Raw genomic sequence first — 22,054 nt, 5'->3', positions numbered from 1 at the left:
TATATATATATATATATATATATATATTTGTGTGTGAGTGCTCATGCAGGTACATGTGCACACATGTGTGGAAGTCAGAGGACAGTTTGTGGGAACCAACCATCTACTGCTACAATGTCGATCCTTAGGGTTGAACTCAGGACATCCAGCATGAGAAAGCACATTTACTCACTGAGCCCTCTTGGCAGGCTCTTGTCCAGTCTTCTATGTGTGAACTCTCAGAAATTCCTATTGCCCTTTCATCTTTGTATTTCTGATGTCTCCGATGACGTTATCTGTGAGCATCATCTTATTCTGACATCCTATCACATTCCATCTTTCTTTAAAAACAATTCCTTCGCTTACTTCTGGATGTGAAGGTGCATGACTCCATTAATCTTCTCTATGTCCAATCATTTCATTCATGTCTAATTTTAATTCTGGTAAACACTCACCGTGGCCTAGCCAAGTTGACAATAAAATCAATTATCACAATGTTAAACAGTAGCTGCCATCTGCGAAGACAACAGCATTCCAAGACCAGGATGTGATCCAGGCAAAGGCAGCTCTCACACTGAATGTTTCAGAGCCATCCCACCCAGCACCTGGGGCAGGGTCACTCCTGTGTTGACAAATGTGGCATTTGAAGATGTCAGTGATCTTATCTTTAACTAACTATCCCTACCCAGACCGCACTGTACCAGCCTCCCTTAAGTACTGCAGCGCACACAGGGATGGGGGTCACTTAAAGGCAGAGAGGCACAGGAGGAGGCGAATCTCATCTAAAATGTCACTGTGATTTATAGACTATATTTCCTGGGAAAAGTGCAAAGATTTATTCCCAAGAGACAGGCCATTTGTAAACACACAGCTTGGAGGTGTGTGGGGCGGGGGGGGGGGGGGGGGGCTGGCAAGCCCATAGGGGCTTCAGCCATATGTCCAAAGATGCAATTCCTTCCACAAAGGATGGCTGGGAATCTTTAAGTCCCCCAAAGGAACCAAGAATGGGGAAATTTGTCTTGTACCTTATATTGCATAGGTCAAAAAGAAAATGTAACAAGTAAGTGAGACCCTATATGTGTTAATTAACCTGATTTAGTTCCCCTGATAATGTCTTCTTACATCAAAACATCGCATTGCACCCATAAACATATGCATTTGTTCTTTGGTGAAATTTAAAAAAAAAAATTAAAAGTTTTACCACAGAATAGAAAGAATGGTCTTTGCTCTAATGATGTATACAAAGTATCAATTAGTACACACATACTAATTTTCTCACAAATGCATAAAGGAAATACCAACTTAGAACATGAAGACACTGACAACTCTGTAATATTCTGGGGACTGATGTGCCTCCAAAGGGTCCTGTTGGTTGAACCTGAAACTGCCCTCCAGGACGCTTAACCTCAGCTGGCCTTTAGAAATGTAGAAATCATGGGGGAAAGGGGAGAAGGGCTACTGCCCAAATACTGGAAGACCCTCTGTATTTTCAAATATACTGGTCCCCAGAGTACAGATTGAACTTCTCAAGCATGAAGAACACACATGCTGTAGAAACGGCCACTCTGGGCAGACACAGCAAATGCCAGGAAAAAAAAAAAAACTGTAAATAAGACTAGAAATATAAAGATGTTTGGACACTCATCAACAGAGCACAGAAATATAGGCAAAACAGAGGGAAGCAACATTTTGGTGATTTAAATGAGATGTCCCCAGTGAGTCTTTAGAATTTGAAAGCTTAGTTTCCCAGTTTGTATCCATCAGGGGAAGATTAGGAGGTGTGGCCTATGTAGAAAGCATGTCCCTAGGGGAGGTCTGAGTGCCACCATTCCCAGTGTGCCCTCTACCTCCTGCTTGTAGTCTGAGAATCAAGCTCTCGCCTGTTCCTGCTACCATGTCTTTGCTCCACCAAGCTGGCTCTAACCCTCTAGAACCACAAGCCCAACCAAATGCTTCCTTCTGTAAGTTTCCTTGGTCCGGTGGTCCCTCGTAGCCATAGAAAAAGCATCTAAGGAAGAAGGGTAGGCAGAAGACATGCCTACAGTGAATGAGTAGATTCAAAAAAGAATAAAATGGGTCCTCGACGGTAGAAGAGAGAATAGTGGTCTCTGCTTCGTTTTGTTGATTTATCCCGGGTATTTTAGATTCCTAAGTATCTAGTTGACTGCACATGAGGTCCGCTGGAGTCTCCCTGTTTCTCCGGGGTTTAAGGGAATTTTATTTTGTGTTCCTCTTTTACCAAATGCCTCAGGGCACTCACACTCCATGTGCATACTGTGGTGGTCACATGACCAGCTCTGCGCAAAGAGCCCTGTGCTGTCCTTGCTGGGCCCCCACAGCCCCACAGACAGCTGAGTAATCCAGGATTTCAGAGGCCACATATAACCTCCTAGCTCACCAAGGTTCACCTCCCTCACCTTCCAGGACAAAAAGACAGGCAAGTCTTCCTGTGTCTCACGTAGTAATCTAAAGAATTCTCTTGCTTCTTGAGACCTTTGAAGCCACTGCTCCATCTTACCTAGAAACTCCCAGACAACACCAGCGCTCCCTCCCCCAATCCTGCTACAGATTGTTCAGAGACTAAGCCCAAAAACACCCCCTTGCCTCATCTCAGTGGAGCCCAGCTGTCTGGGGGTCATCCTATGACCAGGGGTGATTAAGTAGCTGTCTCCCTGGCTGCTCGAATATCCTTCTTCCTGTAACTTTGAGCTCCAGGGAGCAGGTCAGTGTCCTTTTGACACAGAATTGGAAAAGTTTGATTTCCCAGTCATGTCTTTTTGCCTTTGAGAAATCAGCTTCCCTAAGACACATATCCTAGACAGTCCCATTTATACATCTGCTTCTTTTTAAGCTCCCAGCTCCTCCATGTGCCTAAGGCTGAACTGTTAAGCCCCTGTTCTGTGAAAGAGAGCCCCTCCCAGCATGCACACTCTCCTCTTGGCTTTCTTAGAGAACTGCCCAGGTCCTAACACTGTATGCTTAAGCTCAGGCCCCAACTAACCTCATTTTGATGAAACCATGTGTACTGGCTGGTTTTGTGTGTCAACTTGAAAGAAGCTGGGGTTATCACAGAAAAAGGAGCCTCCCTTGAGGAAATGCCTCTGTGAGATCCAGCTGTAAGGCATTTTCTCAAATAGAGATCAATGCAAGAGGGCCCATTGTGGGTAGGGCCATCCCTGGGCTGGTGGTCCTGGGTTCTATAAGAAAGCAAGCTGAGGGGAAGCAATCCAGTAAGCAGTACCCCCAGTGGCCTCTGCATCAGCTCCTGCCCCCAGGTTCCTGCCCTGTGTGAGTTCCCGACCTGACTTCTTCTGGTGAAGTGTCCCCCAATGTGGAAGTGTAAGCTGAATAAACCAACCGTCTTCTCCCCAACTTGCATCTTGGTCATGATGTTTTGTGCAGGAATAGAAATCCTAAGACAACATGATTCCTTTCTTGTTTATTTTTTTTTATTAATTTTGCATGTGCCTGTGTGCTATCCCTTGTATGTGCATAGGCCTGCATGAACATGCCTATACACATGTCTTCCTCACCAGCTCTCAGTGTTATACATTGAGACAGGGTCTCTCCAGCCTTTTGAGGCTGAAACCACAGACAGGCCTGACTGTCTCACTCCTAGCATTTACGCTGGATGCTGGCAACCCAGACATAGCTCCCATACTTGTGCAAGAAGCTCTTTATCCCCTGAACCAACATATGATTTCTAGAGTTATGCACTGGAATGGGGGTGGGGGGAGTTGTAACAGTGAGTGCTGGGTTCCCTGTCACACTTGGGCTGCTGTCCACAGAAGGATGGAGACCGAATGATCCTGAGGCAAAGTGAGCAGGAGGTCCAAAGCCTTAGGCAGCTACAGGCTGGCCTTATGCATACAAAACCTAGTTCCCAATGAGCCAGAATCTTTGTTCTCATCCCCTGCTGCTGGGAGCTGCAGTGAACGGCAATGCCCCTCCCACCGGCAAACTCCAAGAGAACAGCCAATCTTGTGTATGTAAAGTAGTCACTTTTAGAATCTTTTATGTGCCTATCATATTACAGGCAATCTTTGGAAATTACTAAGACAAGGCTCATACCTGCCTGCAGTTTTTACAGCTTCTTTTCCCCTAAGCAAGAAATAGAAAAGACTCAAAACTGAGCTTGCTCTTTTTCTTTCAAAATGGTTCCTGAGAAGTCTTCTCCCTCAGGGGCTAGTCAATAGGGCCCCACCCCCTCCCTCTTCAGAGCCCTACCCCTGCCTCCCGGAGGCTCCACCCCTCCTTCTCCAGGGCGTTCCTCCTGAGTTCCAGTTCTTTTTGATGCCTTCCTTTACTTGCCAGGTGATTTCCTGACTCTCATTCTGCCATTGGTCCCTGAACTAGTGAACTAGTATCACCACCAGACAGCATCTTCCCCCCAAATAAGTCTTACAGTAGTCATCATTCTTTCTTGGCCCAAACCCCTCAGTGGCTTGATGCTATCCAGAGCATTTACACACCTTCCTCAAACAATCACCTTTGTACCCTTTTTCTAGGTCAGGCCATCTCAGGATCACTGGTCCACTATGTCTTCCTGGAGAAGCTGGTAATTCTCAGAAGCTTTTGTCCCCTCCTCCAACTGTCCCCTGGGACATACTGCCATCCTATAGATGAGGAGCCCATGGTCTTTCTTAAATACACACACACACACACATCCACAACACTCAGACTTCTATTCTGCCTTAGCTTCGTTGCCTGTTGGTGCAATAAAGTACCCTGACAAAAGCAGCTTAAGGGAGAAAGGGGTTATTTCAGCCAACAATTCAAGGTATAAGAGGTCATGGAGTGTGTGTGTGAGTGTGTGTGTGTGTGGTCAAGTCAGCAGGAGTTTGAAGCATCTGGCCACATTACCTTTGCAATCAGAAAACAGTAGTGTGTGTGTGTGTGTGTGTGTGTGTGTGTGTATGTGTGTGTGTGTGTGGTCAAGTCAGCAGGAGTTTGAAGCATCTGGCCACATTACCTTTGCAGTCAGAAAACAGTAATGTGTGTGTGTGTGTGTGTGTGTGTGTGTGTGTGTGTGTGTATGCTAGTGCTCAGCTTCTCTTCTCCATTATCCAGTCCAAGACCTCAGCTAGGGAATGGCGCCACCCACAGTGGGCAGGTCTTCCAACCTCCATTAATATCATCAAGATAATCCCCAACAGACATGCCAGAAGTATGCCTCCCAGATGATTCTAGATTCTGCCAAGTTGACAATTCATATTACCATCTGTGGTAGTTTGACTGAGAAACTTCCCCTGAAAGACTAAGGTATTTGAATGATTGGTTCCCATTTGGTGTCCCTGTTTGCAGAGGTTATAGGGAGGTGGAGCCTTGCTGCAGGAAGTATTTCATTGTGGGTACACTTGGACTGTTTGAAGCTTCACATCACTTTCAATTTTTTCTCTTTGCTTCATGGTATCAGTTGAGGATGTGAGCTCCTAGCTTTCTATTCTAGCTCCAATTCCTAGTGGCTGCCATGCCTCCCCGCCATGAGGGACTCTTAGGACTGAAAGCCAAAATAAACTCTTTCTTCCATAAGGTTGCTTATGGCCATAATGCTTTATCACAGCAACATAAAAGTAACTAAAATGACATCATACACACCCCACACACATGTACAGCCACATTCCAGAGGAAGCTGATGTCAATAGCCAATGTAGATGTGGAAGTGGATGCAGACAATGATGTGGATATGGATATGACCATAGAGGTGGGTATTGATTAGGATGTGGTCATTAATGTGAATGAGGATATGTATATAGATTCATATATGGGTATGAATGCAGATGAAAATATATGTGGATATTGATAATGGTATAAATGCATATGTTGGTATGAATGTGACTATGAGTATGGATAAGGCTATAGCTACAGGTATAGATATAAAAACAGATACCAGTGAGGACAAGAATGTAGCTGGGAGTGTAGATAAAGCTATGGATGTAGATGTGAATATGAACAGGGATGTGGGTGTAGACATAGATGTTAATAAGGATAAGGATACACATGTGGATATGGATGGGAATGTGATTATGGACATAGATGTTAGTGAGGATGAGGATACAGATGTGTATATGGATAGAGATGTGGGTGTGGACATAGATGTTAGTGAAGATAAGGATACAGATTTGTATATGGATAGAGATGTGGGTGTGGACATAGATGTTAGTGAGGATTAGGGTACAGATGTGGATATGGATAGAGATGTGGGTGTGGACATAGATGTTAATGAAGATGAGGATACAGATGTGTATATGGATAGAGATGTGGGTGTGGACATAGGTGTTAGTGAGGATGAGAATACAGATGTGGATATGGATGGGATGTGATTGTTGACATAGATGTTAGTGAGAATGAGGCTACAGATGTACATATGGGTTGGAGATGGGTGTGGCTTTAGTGTGATAAGGCCATGGTTATAGTTATGGGTAGAAATGGGGATGACCCTATGGAGATCACGTACATGTATTCTAACCTCTCATCTCATGACACAGTGGTGCTCCCACCCCAGGCTTTTCTCCAGGTGAAGATGCCTGTCTTCACTCTTCTTCCACAGGAAGTGTGCATGTACAACTCTGAGCACTTATACAAGAGGGCCTGGCCTGGCCTTAACCTCCTTCCACTGAACATATAACAGTACTCTTTAGTGCTTTCTCCTAGAGTCCTTATCATGCCAGTACCACTGAGCACATGGAACCTACAGGCAAGCAGTCAAAACCACACACAAATACCATATCTGCAGCAAGGACACAGAGGACCACAGGTGTTCACACTCAGCATGCATTTACCTGTGCATTCATTTACTCACCAGTACCCTAATATCACACATACATGCACACACACACACATACACATACACTTACAAAGACCCATACTTACACACACATATCTGTGTATTTACAGAGGCTCACACTTGTGCACATACACACAGACACATTTACAAAACCTCATACTTGCAAGGCGGTGGTGGCACACACCTGTAATCCCAGCACTCTGGGAGGCAGAGGCAGGTGGATTTCTGAGTTTGAGGCCAGCCTGGTCTACAGAGTGAGTTCCAGGACAGCCAGAGCTATACAGAGAGACCCTGTCTCGAAAAAACCAAATCCAAAAATCCAAAAAAAAAAAAAAAAAAAAAAAAAAAAGAAAACCAAAAACCAAAAAACAAAACAACAACAAAAAAACCCCTCATACTTATGTATACACACATGCATTTACAAAGGTTCACACTTGTGTTATGCACACACACATTTACAAAGACTCATACTTATATACACACACATGCATTTACAAAGGCTCATACTTATATACACATATCCATGAATTTACAAAGACTTACACTTGTGTGTGCACATACACATGTGCATGTCCACACACACATGCATACATGTCCACACAGATACATACACACACACACACACACACACACACACACACACACACACACACAGGGATCTACCAGCCTATGTGGCTGCCAGGATGGCCCTGACATCCCCCAGGTCCACTCCTCCAAGCCTGCCTCATCTGTAGGCCCATCCCTGCTTCTATGAGAAGAGCAAGCTCACCTCTGTCACCCGCATGGTCCTGATTCCAGTGTGCAGATGGTGCCTCCCTCCCCACCTTGCAGGAGCTACGCTTAGCTCTTTGATTTGTGGGCTATATACCTGGCACCCAGGCCTGCATAAATGTTGGGGAATGAAGTTACTTTCCACATTTGGCAGCTCTTCTCTCTCTCTCTCTCTCTCTCTCTCTCTCTCTATATATATATATATATATATATATATATATATATATATATATATATATATATATATATATATATTTCAGAACTCTGTGTTCATACTATGATAATTGAGGCTGCAAAATCAGCATATCACATTGCCAAAAGAAACAAATGCACAACTCGCATTACTGTCTCAGACCAAAAAGAGCCCCGCTGATTCTGAAAAATTATCTACAAAAGGGGGTCCAAGATGAATCTTCAGGTACAGCTTGACAGAGGAACAAAGGCCATCTTCCTACCTCGGGGGGGGGGGTACTCTGGATGGGTTCCACCTTTACTACTAGGAAGGCAGCCAGTAGTGTGAGACCGTGAATCTCCTCAACAGCATATTAAGAAGCTAAGTTACTCATATGACTCTCTGTGTATCCAGTCCTCTTGTTCATTTCTCTATGGCCAATGGAGCCAATGTGGGGGTAGCCTGGAGACACTTGAATCTAAATAACTCAAGTCATTTTCTCTCCCTACACTGAAATCCTGCTTATCCCATCCCAGGGCTCACAATGGGGAGACAGGAGGTCACCCTGGTGAGAGGTAGAGCCGTTGGCATGCTCAAGGCTTGCCTGCTAATCTGCAGAGGGCCAATATTGACTTCAGCAGGATGTTCTGCATGGACAAGGTGGAGGCAGACTCGGGTGGCTTACAGTGGCCCATGGACAGGCAGAGCTGAGTCAGAGGAGAGGAAGAGAATGTGTGCTCACACAACATGGGGAACTGAGCTGGGACCCGGAGAGGTGGGACTGACTGTAGCCTCTCCCAAATACTGTCCCCGGAGCTCAGCCTACTCACAGCCCATTTGGGGATACAAAGTACCGTCCAGGGTTTGTGTGGGTCACATCATCTGTCCTTTTTAGGATCAGCCACTCCAATTCCTCTAGTGACAGCTGCCAGCTTTCTAGGCTCCATCATGGTCTGGTGATGAGGTTATTGGAGCACCTGCCCACTTAGGACCTGGAGAGCTTGGAGTACTACCATGGAGAGCAGGTGACACCAGGTGCTTGAATCTGAAGTATTGAGCTGACCTTGTGGAAATGGGGAGGAGAATAGTAAAAGAGGCAAAAATTGATAGCCACAGAGGACCCCAGGACAGAAGGATGGGATGCTTGCTGGGTAGAGAGACATCTTTTCTTTCTCTCTTTCTTTCTTTCTTTCTTTCTTTCTTTCTTTCTTTCTTTCTTTCTTTCTTTCTTTCTTTCTTTCTTTCTTTCTTTCTTTCTTTCCTTCCTTCCTTCCTTCCTTCCTTCCTTCCTTCCTTCCTTCCTTCCTTCCTTCCTTCCTTTCTTTCATTCATTCATTTATTTATTGTTTTTTTCAAGACAGGGTTTCTCTGTATAGTCCTGGCTGTCCTGGAACTCCTTCTGTAGACCAGGCTGGCCTCAAACTCAGAAATCCACCTGCCTCTGCCTCCCAAGTGCTGAGATTAAAGGCGTCCGCCGCCGCCGCCGCCGCCGCCACCACCACCACCACCACCACCCAGCTAGGAGAGACATCTTGCAGAGTCTAAAGGGCATGCTAGGGCAGCACCCTCTCCATTGAAGCTACCTCAGGAGGAGTCATGAGGCACCCAAGTGCTGGCTCCCAGCTTCTGAACAGAGGGGTAAGGTAGATGCCAGGAAGCCACAGGGTGGTTGGCAAGGGAGGGCATCTAGCAGAGCAGGAGCCAACAGGGATGAATCAGAACCACAGTGAGGGCTGCACGGAGGGCAGGGAAACATACATCCCACACAATGTAGCCTTTTCCTCAGCTGGAAAAGGCTCCGTTCCAGGAGTTGGGGCTCAGCCAGTACCTATTTGATCTGTTTCTATTCCCTGTCCAGAGCAAGTTCAGAGTCAGGCAGTGGACAGGTGAGTAATCCCTTCTGCTCTGTAGCAACAAGACTCTCTGTCTGGGCCTGCAGTTACTTATCAGGTCCTAATGTAATCATTCACCTATCAATACATGACTGACATCAAGCTGCTCAGAAGCGTAGAGAATGCAACTTGGAATGGCTTGCTTTATGTTCAGAGCAGCCAGTAACCTGCTAGTGTTGCGTGGGTGTCCCCATCCTGGAGCATCCCGCAGCCTCCACGCCCAGCAAGTGAATGGCAAGTGTCCCACCTGAGCAGCAGCAGGAAGTGCAGGTGCCCCGAAGGCTGTGTTCACAGCCTGCACCTTCCATCCAACTGGCTGTCTGGCGAGGGCTGAGCTTGGGTATCTGTGAAGTGGTCTCTCAGAAGGCCTCTGTAGAAAGACCTGAGGAGAACAGGCACAGCTCACACACAAAATGCCAGCAGAGATCATCCACCAATGTGCTCTTTGTTTCTTCATGTCAGAACTTGCCCCTTACCATCTTTAAAACTGCTATCTGTAGAGAGGTTTGAACTTCTGCAAAACCCGGAGTAACAAGTTAGGGTCCTTGCTCGCATCCGGAAAGGAGGCATTTGGGCTCAGACAAAAGACTAGTGTGGCTTAGAGCAGCCACCTAAGAATGAGTCCTGACAGGAATACCACAGGTTGGTGGGTTATTGTGAAGTCTTGGTGGTGGAGGTAGGGGAGGGGGGAAGAAGGCAAAAAGGTCATCCACAAGGTCTATAGTCACTTGTGGGCCTGTGGCCATTTCTACATCAAAGGTAGATGTGGTGAGCACTGCCACTGTTACTGCGAGGCAGTAAAGGGAGGTGTTCTCCACACCAACCCACTTGCAGAACTGCAGAGCTCCCATGCCATTTCTTTTCTCCTGACTCCCACTCTGAACCAAGCTGGGCTCTCCCATGGCACCCAGAAATTTCTCAGAGCCAGCCGCCCTTGCCTGTGACTGATGGCTGATGAGGCTACTGTCCCCGCTTTTCTAGGAGTCAGGATGCTGATGGAAAGGCCATTTCACTCTCTCCAACAAGCTAGTAAGAGTGTAAACCGGGGTCTAATTTATCAACCACAGTCACCAGTGTTCTGCACAGCCCATGTTCTCCTCTGAAATATGGTTCCTGCCCGGCTCCAGGCCCACGTGTGTACGATTTTATGATATTTCAGTTTTATGGAGGGTATCTCACTGATGAATGTCTCTTAGTGAGCGATCATTCTGGAATCTATTTTGCCTTCAAAGAGGCTTCTCTTGGAATGGACTGGGAGTGTGGTGGGCCCTGTGTGACATATAAATCCAGTGCCTGGAGCTCCTAGCAGGAGTGGGAAGAAGATAGGCCAGCAACAGGCATGGATGAAGCCTGTGAGCCTGCGGCGGGCCTTGTCCTTTCTCTCGCTTTCCAAGGTGGCTGGCACCGGCCACAGGGTGGGTTATGTCTCACAGGGCAGACACATTTCCCTAAATCCACCCCCTGCCACTGATCTGGGCAAGGACCATTACTACACTGCCTTGGGGTTGCAGTGTCTGTGGGGACATCACTGTCATCCTTATTTCATGGGGGGTTGGGTTTCCAGATTCTTGGTATCTGATTTGAGAAAATGAAATAAGTACACACCTTATAATAACCCAGGTAACTTTATTCAAAGCAATAGTACAGGTCAGATATGCTGTCAAGAGTGACATCAGGCCATGAGTAAAAATACTCACGGGCTGCAGGCTGTGACCTAGAGGCTTCTTTCACGAAGACTAAAGGAAGGAGATACTTATTGGCATAGTTTGGGTGGTTCAGAGTGGAAGACATGTGCATCTCAGTGCAGATGGAAGTCCAACCGTTTGCTAGGCACATTGTTTGGAGAGGAGTGTATGTGCATAGTGCATGCAGTTAAAGATCTCAGGCTGCCAAGTGCATAATTAGAAGAGGAGTGTAGCTGGGCGGTGGTAGCGCACGCCTATAATCCCAGCACTCTGGGAGGCAGAGGCAGGCTGTTTTCTGAGTTCGGGGCCAGCCTGGTCTACAGAGTGAGTTCCAGGACAGCCAGGGCTATACAGAGAAATCCTGTCTCGAAAAAACCAAAATCCAAAAAAAACAAAAAAGAGGGGTGTAGCCCAGATAAAGTGGAGTCCCAGGTTACTAAACTATTCCCTATGCTTGCCTGACTCAAATCTGCTTCTCATGTTCGCACATTGTTCTACCCTAGGCATTTAGGTGAAGGCACTAGTGTCCCTGGGGGTCCCAAGGAGTAAGGTAAATCTTCCTACAAAGCACTTCTTCTCTGATGTGTGATTCAGAGTTCCTAGTCTTCAGGGCCCTCAGACCTTACTTTCCTGTTCAGTCTCTCTCCTGGGATGCTTGGTCCTTCGCTTGTGCCTAGAGAAATCCCTGGAATTGAAACCCCTCCATTGCCTATCCACTGGCCTGTATAAACCACTCCCAGTCTCTGAACCCAATCTGGAGCCTACGTCTGTAACAGGACTAGGGGAGGAGAGAGACCCCATAAAGCCCTCTGGTACTTAGAGGATCTGAGAATCTCAGCCTAGCTCTAAGCAGTAGCAGGCCCACCACACACCCTTATTTTAGGAAGCATTTGTCAGTCCAAAGGCCTTAGTTTCCCCTTCTCTGAAAGACCAGCATGGCTTCTCCTTTCCCACAAGACAAGCAGGAGGGAGTAAACCCCACCCACCTGGAGGGCAGAGCCAGTGATGGATCCAGGTTTAACAATCCATCTCAATGGTCTATAGAGGCTGGGGCAAGTGGTGCACATAGGTGAAAACCCACCAAATAAATTATGTTTCAGTTTCCTAGGCCCAAAGTTGACTTCAATCAAGTTGTCCCCAAGACTCTGTGTCCTCCTAGGTGTTTTAGGAGCTGAGAACATAGTCCTCTGTACTTCCAAGAGTCTAGAAGTGCTTGTGTGCTTGTATGGGACCCTCTCTCCATCTTCAAGGCCATCTGGGCACCATCTCTCTGCCCTTTGCATCACATTTCCCTCTGATCTACTGGCCCCACCCATTCCAGGGCCTCACTCCATCACATCTGCTGACAAATTTACCACATAGGAAAGAGCTAAGTTGAGCCAGGTTGGAAAGCCACTGTCCTGCTGACTACACGCAGTCCTTCCACACAGCTCCAGTTTGCCCGTTTTAAGATGCTATGGACAAGGTGACCCATTAGCTCATGCAGCTCAGTCCCTACTTCAGAGCCTTTTAAGCAAGAGGCCCTTCACAAGCACAAACATCCATCTCTGGATAAACTAGGCAGCCAGCACCACTTAACCTTCCCTTTCAATGAACAATTTAGGGAAAGGACTCAGGGTCTAAGTCAGTGGATTCTAATCTATGGCTTGTGACCGTTTTGTGGGAGTGTCAAATGACCCTTTTACAAGGGTCACCTAAGACCAACAGAGAACGCAGATTGTGATTCATAACAATAGCAAAATTACAGTTATGAAGTAGCAATGAATTAATTTTCTGGTTGAGGGGGTCACCACGGCATGAGGAACTAACTGTATTAAAGGGTCGCAGCATCAGGAGGGTTGTGAGCCACTGGTCTAGAGACTGCATGTAGCTGTCACATCCAGGCAGGGTACTACTTCGTAGGTCTGACTAAGACCTATCTAATGACTTGGAATTCTCTCCTCTCTGACTCCATTTCCCTGCAGGATCTCAGGATGCCTCCTCTCCTGATTTGCAAACACCTCCTGGGACTGGAAAGCTTCCTTTCTCCCTGAGCAGTAGGAGACACCACCCAGTTTCTGACCTCAGGAGAGCCCCATCAAGAAGACAGTGCAGAGATGATCTAGGGAGACTCCAGCATCTAACAGCTTCTACCAGAAGCCCAAGTCTGTGATGAGTCCATGAGTAGCCGGGGTCTGCTCATGCATTTTGCCCTCTGCTTCTGCAAGAGCAAAGATGTTACTGCTGGCTGGTTCTGGGCTCTCACAGGTCCACTGGACAAGTCAGGTTTCCCACTGAACAGAAGAGCCAAGATGGAGTGCCTGGCCAGACACCCCGTGTTCTCCATGCTAGAGAATGTTATCAAGGCGAGTGGTTCACCCATGTGTCTCCAACATTGAGCTCTGGGCTGCAGGATGTGTCCCTCAAACACCCATGGCCCAAATGAAGACACAGTGGATCAGATGCTTGCCTTCTAAAAATGCAAAAGCGTCTCCAGAAGTCAAGCCCTAACTGGACGATCATTTGGCTCACCTTATGGTCACCTACAGGTCTGACTGTAGGAAGGTTCTAGAAGCTTGCACACATGTGACACATACTTTTGATTTCATCCTTGGAGACAGAAAGGGAAGGGAGGCACATAAAAGAGAGCCCACTTAACCACATGATCCAGTCAGAGGAGGAGAAGCCACACCACCGTACACACATCGCCCAGAAGGGCTCGGGAGCAGTCCACCCACCCTCGCTTTCCTAGCAGCCTTATTATCCTTTAATCTTCCTAATAATGTGCTTCTTTCCCTGTAACAGGCTCTTGCCATCCTCACAGTCTATTGATCAGAACTCTTTTCCGGGTTTTTGAGATATTGCCTCAGATAAGGGACCCAATAATGCAACCTCAGTGCTGTTTCAAAGGAGGCGATTGCCTAAAGCATCCTCTCCCTCTCCCTATCCCTCTCCCTCTTGCCCCCTCTCCCCCTCCCCCTCCTCCCTCCCCTCCCTTTGTCCCTCCCCTCCCTCTCCCTCTCCCTCTTACTTTCACTCCCCCTCCCTCCCCCTCCCCTCCCTCTCCCTCTCCCTCTTACTTTCACTCCCCCTCCCTCCCCCTCCCCTCCCCTCCCTCTCCCTTTCCCTCTTCCTTTCACTCCCCCTCCCTCTCCCTCCTCCTCCCTCTCCCCCTCCCTCTCCCCTCCCTCTCCCTCCCCCTCCTCCCCTCCCCTCTCTCTGCATGACACACATGGGGGAGCACAGGAAGCTGGAGAGGATGTTCTGCCACTTGGCTTGGAGCACCATCTTCCACTCGGATCTCAGGGCAGGAAGGATACATGCTCCACAGTCGTTGGCTAGCTCTCCTGAGATGGACCTGGGCTGCCTCTTTAGTGAAGCGCAGGAAAATAAGCCAGAGCTTCATTCCATGCAGATGGAGCAGAGTCTAGCCTCTCCCCCTGGAGTGGAGAGCCCAGCACCTATAGGCCTGAGGGAATGCTACTTGGCATTTGATTCTTTCGAATGTCTGTGAAACAGACAGCCAGCGTCTTGTGCAGCAAGCCAATGACACCGTTTTTTCTCGGGCTTTCTGGCTGCAGGCCATCCATCACCTTCAGGGGCTGGATGAAACCCTCACAAATACGATCAATCATCTTTTTTATTGAATTAAGACAAATGGCTGGTTATTAATAGGCTAAGGCTTAATGAAGAAAACGGATAGTGCGGACAGAGCAGCAAGAAGCAGACAGCATGCTCCCAGGGTTTCTGTGCTCACCTTCTAAAAATGCGAAAGCGTCTCCAGAAGTCAAGCCCTAAGTGGACGATCATTTGGTTTACCTTATGGTTACCTACAGGCCTGACTGTAGGAATGATGACTTCTGCCATTGTCTTCTTATAGAGTTTCTCCTTGTCTAATCTCTAGGTTGGGCTTGACCTCTCTGAGTTTCTCTACTTCACTGAGGGCACATGGAAGGGACTTGGCTTCTATGACCTTGTATTCCACGTGCATGGCCTAAAGAAAGTACATCCCTGAGCCTCCAGGTCTGCAGGGTCATAGGTATTGGTTATCAACTCCAGAGGAGCAAGGCTGGTGCAGCTCTGGGGTTGGAATAGGGCAGAAAGCATGCAGGACAGAGTCAGACAACAGGTATGTGGCTAGCACTGAGTCCACCCTGCAGGCCTTTCCCTGCCCTATGTTTTGGGGTGTCCTCAAAAATGAGCCAAGACAAGGCGTGGCCTCCAGATCATGTGTGGACTCCATTTGGGAGGCAGCGTTGTTTATGGCAACGATTCTGCAGAACAGATTGTGTGTATGTCAGAAGAAATGACAGTGTTTCAGGGCAACATTGCAGCTTGTAGGGTCAGAGTGACACGCTCCTCCCATATGCCTCCTCAGGGTATTTGTAGCTAGAGCCCCAGAAGGAAGCAATCAGCCTCCATGGAGGGCCTTGTCATGACATTTGAAATGGCCTTCCAAGTGTCCTCAGAGCCACTCTGGCCACCTAAGCATACTGCTGTTGCAGCTGGGCAGTTTTGGAGGTACTTGATAGCCAGGTGGCTGTGATACGTGGTCACTACTGTCAGGAGCTATGATTCCTGACAGCAGAATAGCCCAGAAGAGACACAGAGTTCTCCTAGCCCTTTGTTTTTAGGTCAAGATCCAAGAATAAAAAAGGTGATGCAGGGGCCTCTGACTCTAACTTGTACTCATCTTGGAGATCCAGAGCCACGAGCCAATGGCTTACTCCATCAAGGAGAACCCAGCACCATAATGACCCATGCAACCACTATTTAGTGAGACCCTTCTGAGTCCGCCCTACTTATCTGGGTAGATATGATGGTCATGGCTGCTTGAACTGCGACCTATGAACCTCCTTTTTCTCACAGGCCTCCTCTTACTTTCCAGACTGTTCATTTGTTTCCAGAGACTTCTCTCTTCCTCCCTAGCCCCTGTGGGAACTCCCTTCTCCTTATCTCATCTCTTCATCCCAGCTTACATCCTCTATCTCTTTCCCCAACATCTCTTGTCAAAACAGTCTTGCCCCTGAATGTATAGGGCGCAAGGCAGCCACACCCCTGGGAGGTCTTCTCCTGCAGTGATTGCAAGTGCAAGCTGAGCAAGTCCTTCCACAGCTCTGCACACTCAAGCAAGGAGAAAGTCAGTCTCCTCCAAGTGGCAGCATGAGGTGGGAGTTGCCTCTCTTCCCAGATAACCTGACTCCTGTGTCCAGCCATCAGAGAAGGATCAACTGTAGCTGTCTTCCACTCTGCAGGACAGAGTTTATCCACTGAAGTGTTCCTGAATAATTGATGACATCATGAAGAAACTCAACTTGCTTGATAGAATAGGACTATTGGGGGGGGGGGCAGTAAAATCCCAATACAGTGGAGACATTTCTCATGTCTATTTGAGAGGACCAAGGAAGCCCTGAAGGAGGTACCAAACTGAGAGGGTGAATGTTTGTCAGAAAAGAAGAGTTGTCAGACTGCATTGATAGGGTCTGCATGGTCTAATAATAGCCATCTATGCACCAGAGAGGCAAAGATCCTGGTAGCTTCCCAGTTCATGAGGCCAGATTGCCTATTCAGCAGTCCCTATCTGGTGCCAAAGGCCTGGAGGATTTCTGGAGAGTCATTGGTCTTCAGTTCACACTGGAAAGGCAAAGAAGCTGGGTTCTGATGTTCATGGGGAATTATCATCACCATTGGAGGCAGTGGCAGGAGAGGGAAGAGGAGGAGGAAGAGGAGAGGAAGAGAAGGAAGATGAGGAGGAGGGAAAGGAACAGGAAGAGGAACAGGAAAAGGAGAAATAGGAGGAACAGGATGAAAAGGAAAAGAGAAGGAAGAGGAACAGGAAGAAGAGGAGGAGGAAGAGTAGAAGGAGGAATAGGAGGAAAGAGAGGAGGAAGAAGGAGTAGGAAGAAGAAGGAGAAAGAGGAGAAGAAACAGGAGGAGAAGGAGGAAACACACTCATCAGCAAGACACAAAGACAGGCAGACAGCCCTGATTTGTCCTTTCATGTCTTTACATCTGGGCCACCAGAAAGTGACCTCCACTCTGATGAGAGCCCTCTTCCCTCAACTAATCTTTCCTAGAAATACTCCAGCAGACCCACTCTGAGGTGTGTTTCTTAGTTCATTCCAGATTTAATCAGAATTAAATACCACAGGGACTTGGGTTTTTTAAATTTTTTTCTGTATCTTGAAAACTATTCAAAGAGCATTCATTTAGTCTGAGGTGAACATACTTTAGGAGCGAAGAAAAGCTCTCATCTTTATATCATGGGTCAAATTGTATGTCTCCAAAACTCTGGTGCTGCAGATTGTAAGCCCCAGAGCCTCAGGAGAAGGCCTCATTTGGACTCCATTGAGTCATTATGGATGTCACTAGGGGAACAAAGATGAGCTCACAATGACAGAGATAAAAACCCAATTCAAGACGACTAAGGAGGGGTCACAAAAGACACGGAGAAGATCTGTGATAATGAGACAGAGACAGGGTTGATGCAGTCACAAGCCACAGAATATTGAAGTCAACCAAGCTCTGAAAGGAAGGCCCTCACCCATCTAAAGGGTTCACAAGCCTCCAGAAGGCTCAGCCTTGGCTATCTGTCTGTAGTGCTTGATCATGCTGGCCACAGAGGACGCAGGTGTCTTCTGATGAGGGTTCCCACTTGGTCAGTACCCTGCGGGACCCCTGGAGTGATAGATATTCACCTTAGCTATCCATGAGATTCTCATGGGAAGACTGGATATTTTTCCACAGAACCCAGAGCTATGGATTTGTAGCCTCACTCATGAGAAGAGTTAGCTGAGGTCCCTGGATTAGCTGATCCCACCTGAGGTGCTCTTCAGAACCCTAGAATGAGTTTTCAGACACTCCTCATCTTAAAGCCTCAAACCCTGTACCTGTTCTCAAGAGCCCACACATACCAAAGCACAAACTCAACGTCATTAACTGTCAACAAATCACAGACTGTACCTTGGCCAATCGCCAAGTAGGACTCAGCCTCATATTCTGAGTCCTTGGGGCTTGAGACTACAGCACCTTACTCTTAGAGACACATAGTTCCATCAACAACAGAACATGATGGTTTTAATGGGACCCTTACATAATAGACCCGTCCACATAGAGCAGTTGGCATAAGAAAGACACACAAATTGTATTGGATACATAATGGTGCATGCTTATATCACTCAATATGTGTCTTGGTGCACAGTGGACTCACTCCTTGCATCCTGAAAGTTAAGATAAATATGCTAACAGTGCACTTAACACCTGTGGCTGCTGGGTCTCAAAGCATGCCTTTATCTGCCTTAAACATGGCTGAAACACACAAATCTCCATCTGGGCTAACCTCTCACCAAACTGACTTAACCTTGAAATATCATGGGCTGGGATTGCAGCACAAGGCTCTTGGTTTACTCTTAGCACACACCCAACCCAAAACTTTTCAGTATGCCTGCTTGAGTTTTATGTGACAAGACATCCCAACAAATAAGGATCCCGGGAGAGAAAGGGTTTATTTGGCCCTTATGGCCTCAGGTTAGGGTCCATCGTATGGGGGAGGTCATGGGAGAAGGAACCTGAAGGAACTGGTCACATCTCCATCACATTCACAGTCAAGAGCTGAGGGGAAATGAGTGTGTAGAACTCATCTCGCTTTCTCTACTCTTATGCAGTCCAGGGTCCAAACGCAGGCAAGGTGCCATCCACTTTCAAGGCAGGTCTTCACACATTGAGTAAAACAGTCAAGGTCATCCCCCAGAGGCATGCACCAATCCCTGACAGACAAGCTCACTGGCCAACCAGATCCAAATGATCCCTAATGGCAACTCTCTTCCTAGGTGATTCTAAAGTATATGAAGCTGACAGTGAGAGCTGACCATCGGAGTACCTCGGGAAATTTACTGAATTTTGCACTGAAATTGAACAGACATGTTTGTAGATGTCCATATAGGACAGATCTGCACACCAACTTTACCATTAAAAAAATTGAAAATCATAAGCAGAATTGTGAAGGATGGTGAGTCAGGCACTGTGTGGAGACATGACTCTTCAAAGAGAAGGTCCCTTTTGTCGCTGTTTCTTGCCATCTCAGTCTCCCACCCCAACCTTGAGCCCTGCCTGGTCCCTTCCCACTTCCATAGGGTTGAGTATTAGACATGGTCCCGGCAAGGGGTTGATTGCCCTGAGCTCTGCTTAGACCTACAGTAGCCAGAGGCAGACCCATCCATCTACCTGTGGAGCAGGAGACCCCACTGAGCAGTCCCCACACCCACATCAGGCAGCATGGGCGGAGCATGTGCAGAGTGCCTCCCTCCGCCTTCGAAGCACTGAGCTCGGCGGCTACAGATGGATGTGATGCTTCCCAGTCATAGCCCACGGCTCACCTGGGACCCATCCCTTCTCGGGGCCACATCGGTCATACAATAAAAACCAGGGGAGGGATTAGCATTTTGCATCTCTCTGAAATGGCTTCCCTAGGCAAGTCATATTAAAGCAATACATTTCCTCTAAACTATTAAATATTCTCCCAGAAATGTGGGCTGGCAGTGAGCAAGTCCATATGTTAGCCTTAGTGGGGGCCAAGCCATCCTCCATCTGTGCCAGCCTGATTTATCAAGGCTCCACCAATAGAAGTGCTGATTTATGGCATGTTTAGCCCTGTCCTTATTCCTTTGAGACGTCCACGAGGAAGACAAGAGAGCCCGGTGCTGACCCTGCCTGCCCTGCGCTGCTCTCTCAGACTCCACAGAGCAATGGGCCTCCCTCCAGGCTCCCTAGGTCAGCACTGAAGGACAGCCACACACTGCAGTCTCACCAAGTGTTCACCAAAGCCTTCTAAAAGGAAGTCAGTCGGGGCTGGGTTCAGAAGCTGTAGAATGGGGCTCTTGTGGGCAACTTATTCATTTTACTGCCACTCAGAGGTCTGAAAGGATCTGATAAATACTTAAAATCAGAACAATCCTGAGAGTGTTTTACAACACAACTGGTATTTAATTAGCCTTGATTCTAGGTGATGAAGGCAGGAGATGGTGCCATTAAGCCATTTACTTACCTAGAAGACTCTGAGTCTCCAAGCATACCCAACAAAGCCCCAGGGTACCACTTTCCTGGGGTGGGGTGGGTGGGGTGGGTGGGTGGAGTAGAACAAAGAACTGTGTGAGAGAGGATGCAGTAGAGCTTGGATTAGAGATCTGTGGGGGTGCATGGAAGCAGGCAGCTACTTAGAAGTCTGCTACCTGAGGACTAGGGATGCTGGGACTAATAGACAACAGGGATACTTCACTGTCCAGATTAGCCTAGAGGCCTCAGAGAGGTACAGGAGGCATCTGGGAGCATGCCAAGTAGATAGGTGTCTTTGCTCCCAGAGGATGACTAAAGGCGTAGCATGTGCTCCCATGGTTGGAGTTTGACAGAGCAGGGAGGAGTTGATGGCTCTTTGGCTCTTGCCTCTACAACTGCTGGGATCCAGCATACAAGATGGTCATCTTTCTCCTCAGATACAATGTGTGCAGCTCAAGATGCTGATCCCAGGCAGGCTAGAGTGATTGAATCATCAGCAAGGTAAACGTGACTCACACAGAAACACTCATGCTGCACGCAGACCTCCTTAGATGGTCCAACACCAGAATCCAGGCCATGCAGGAGACTTCAGAGAAGTTGTCATGACATCCTCTACCCAGCAGTTGTTTCTAGACCATATTCTGAGTTGCAGACTGGTCTAGACTGGAGACTCAAGTCAAGTATGCTTCTTCATCCTGATGTAACTTATAGCCTAGGAGAATGCGATGTCTATCAAAGTACAAAAAGGCAGGCACACAGTCCTTTAGCTGCATAGGATGTCTTCAAGAATGACTTCAAGTAGTATATCAGGGAGGGCCAGCATTTTGACAAGGATCAAGTCATTTGGGCAGTAGACAATAGAGGTAAAAGTGCAAAACCCAAGGCAGAGTGTGCCAGGGGTGTTTTTATAAAAAGAAAATCCAAGGGCAGAGCAAGAAGGGATTCAAGAAGGAGAGATTGTGGGGAAGGTTTTAAGGTAAATGGACCCAACAGCTTGAGGAGCCTTCTAGACCTTTATGAAATTGATTGAGAAGAGTACAGGAGGGTAGGAGAGGAGGCCTAAAGATCAAAGTTCGATCTGGCTCTTGTGTTGAGATTGGATGGTGAGGGCTAATTGGGAAGAGTAAAGATCACTAAGGGTAGCTTGGGCCAGCCACAGAGGTAAGAGCAGGGGAGGTTTTGAATGTTCCCAGAGAGATTGGGTGAAGTGTAGCAAGGAGGAAGGAGTTCAGTGGGCTTCAGCTGGGGACAAGAACTAGAAAGACAAGAGACACTGGCTAGGTAGGTGTCGCCCCAGTAAGACAGTGTTGGGTGGAAACCCAGAGCTCCACCATGGAATAAGCTGGAGATGCCTGCAGGGCATGCAGTAGGCTTGCCATGCTGTGTATGTGTGCATGCATGTGTGCATGCATGTGTGCATGCATGTGTGCATGCATGTGTGTGTGTGTGTGTGTATGTGTGTGTGTGTTGGGGGGCGTGGTTAACTGGAAACAGAAATCCAAAAGTCAATGGTATATAAATGGATTCTAGATAGCAAATGCCAAGGACATAAAAAGCCACAGAGAAGAGGTATCCCCAGATCAGGGAAAGCCTTATTGTGTTCACAGCATTGGACAGCACCATGTCATGAAAACCATACCAACTCCCCTTTCAACATCTGGTTATACAACCATCTAGTGCTTTCTTATTCTGCTTGTTCTCCAGGATTCGACCTGAGGGTGGGACTTGCATCTGTCTT

The sequence above is a fragment of the Apodemus sylvaticus genome, chromosome 17, assembly GCF_947179515.1.
Source record: "Apodemus sylvaticus chromosome 17, mApoSyl1.1, whole genome shotgun sequence".
NCBI classification, from domain to species: Eukaryota; Metazoa; Chordata; class Mammalia; order Rodentia; family Muridae; genus Apodemus; species Apodemus sylvaticus.
The sequence above is the reverse complement of the archived record's forward strand: the minus strand, read 5'-3'. Positions refer to the sequence as shown.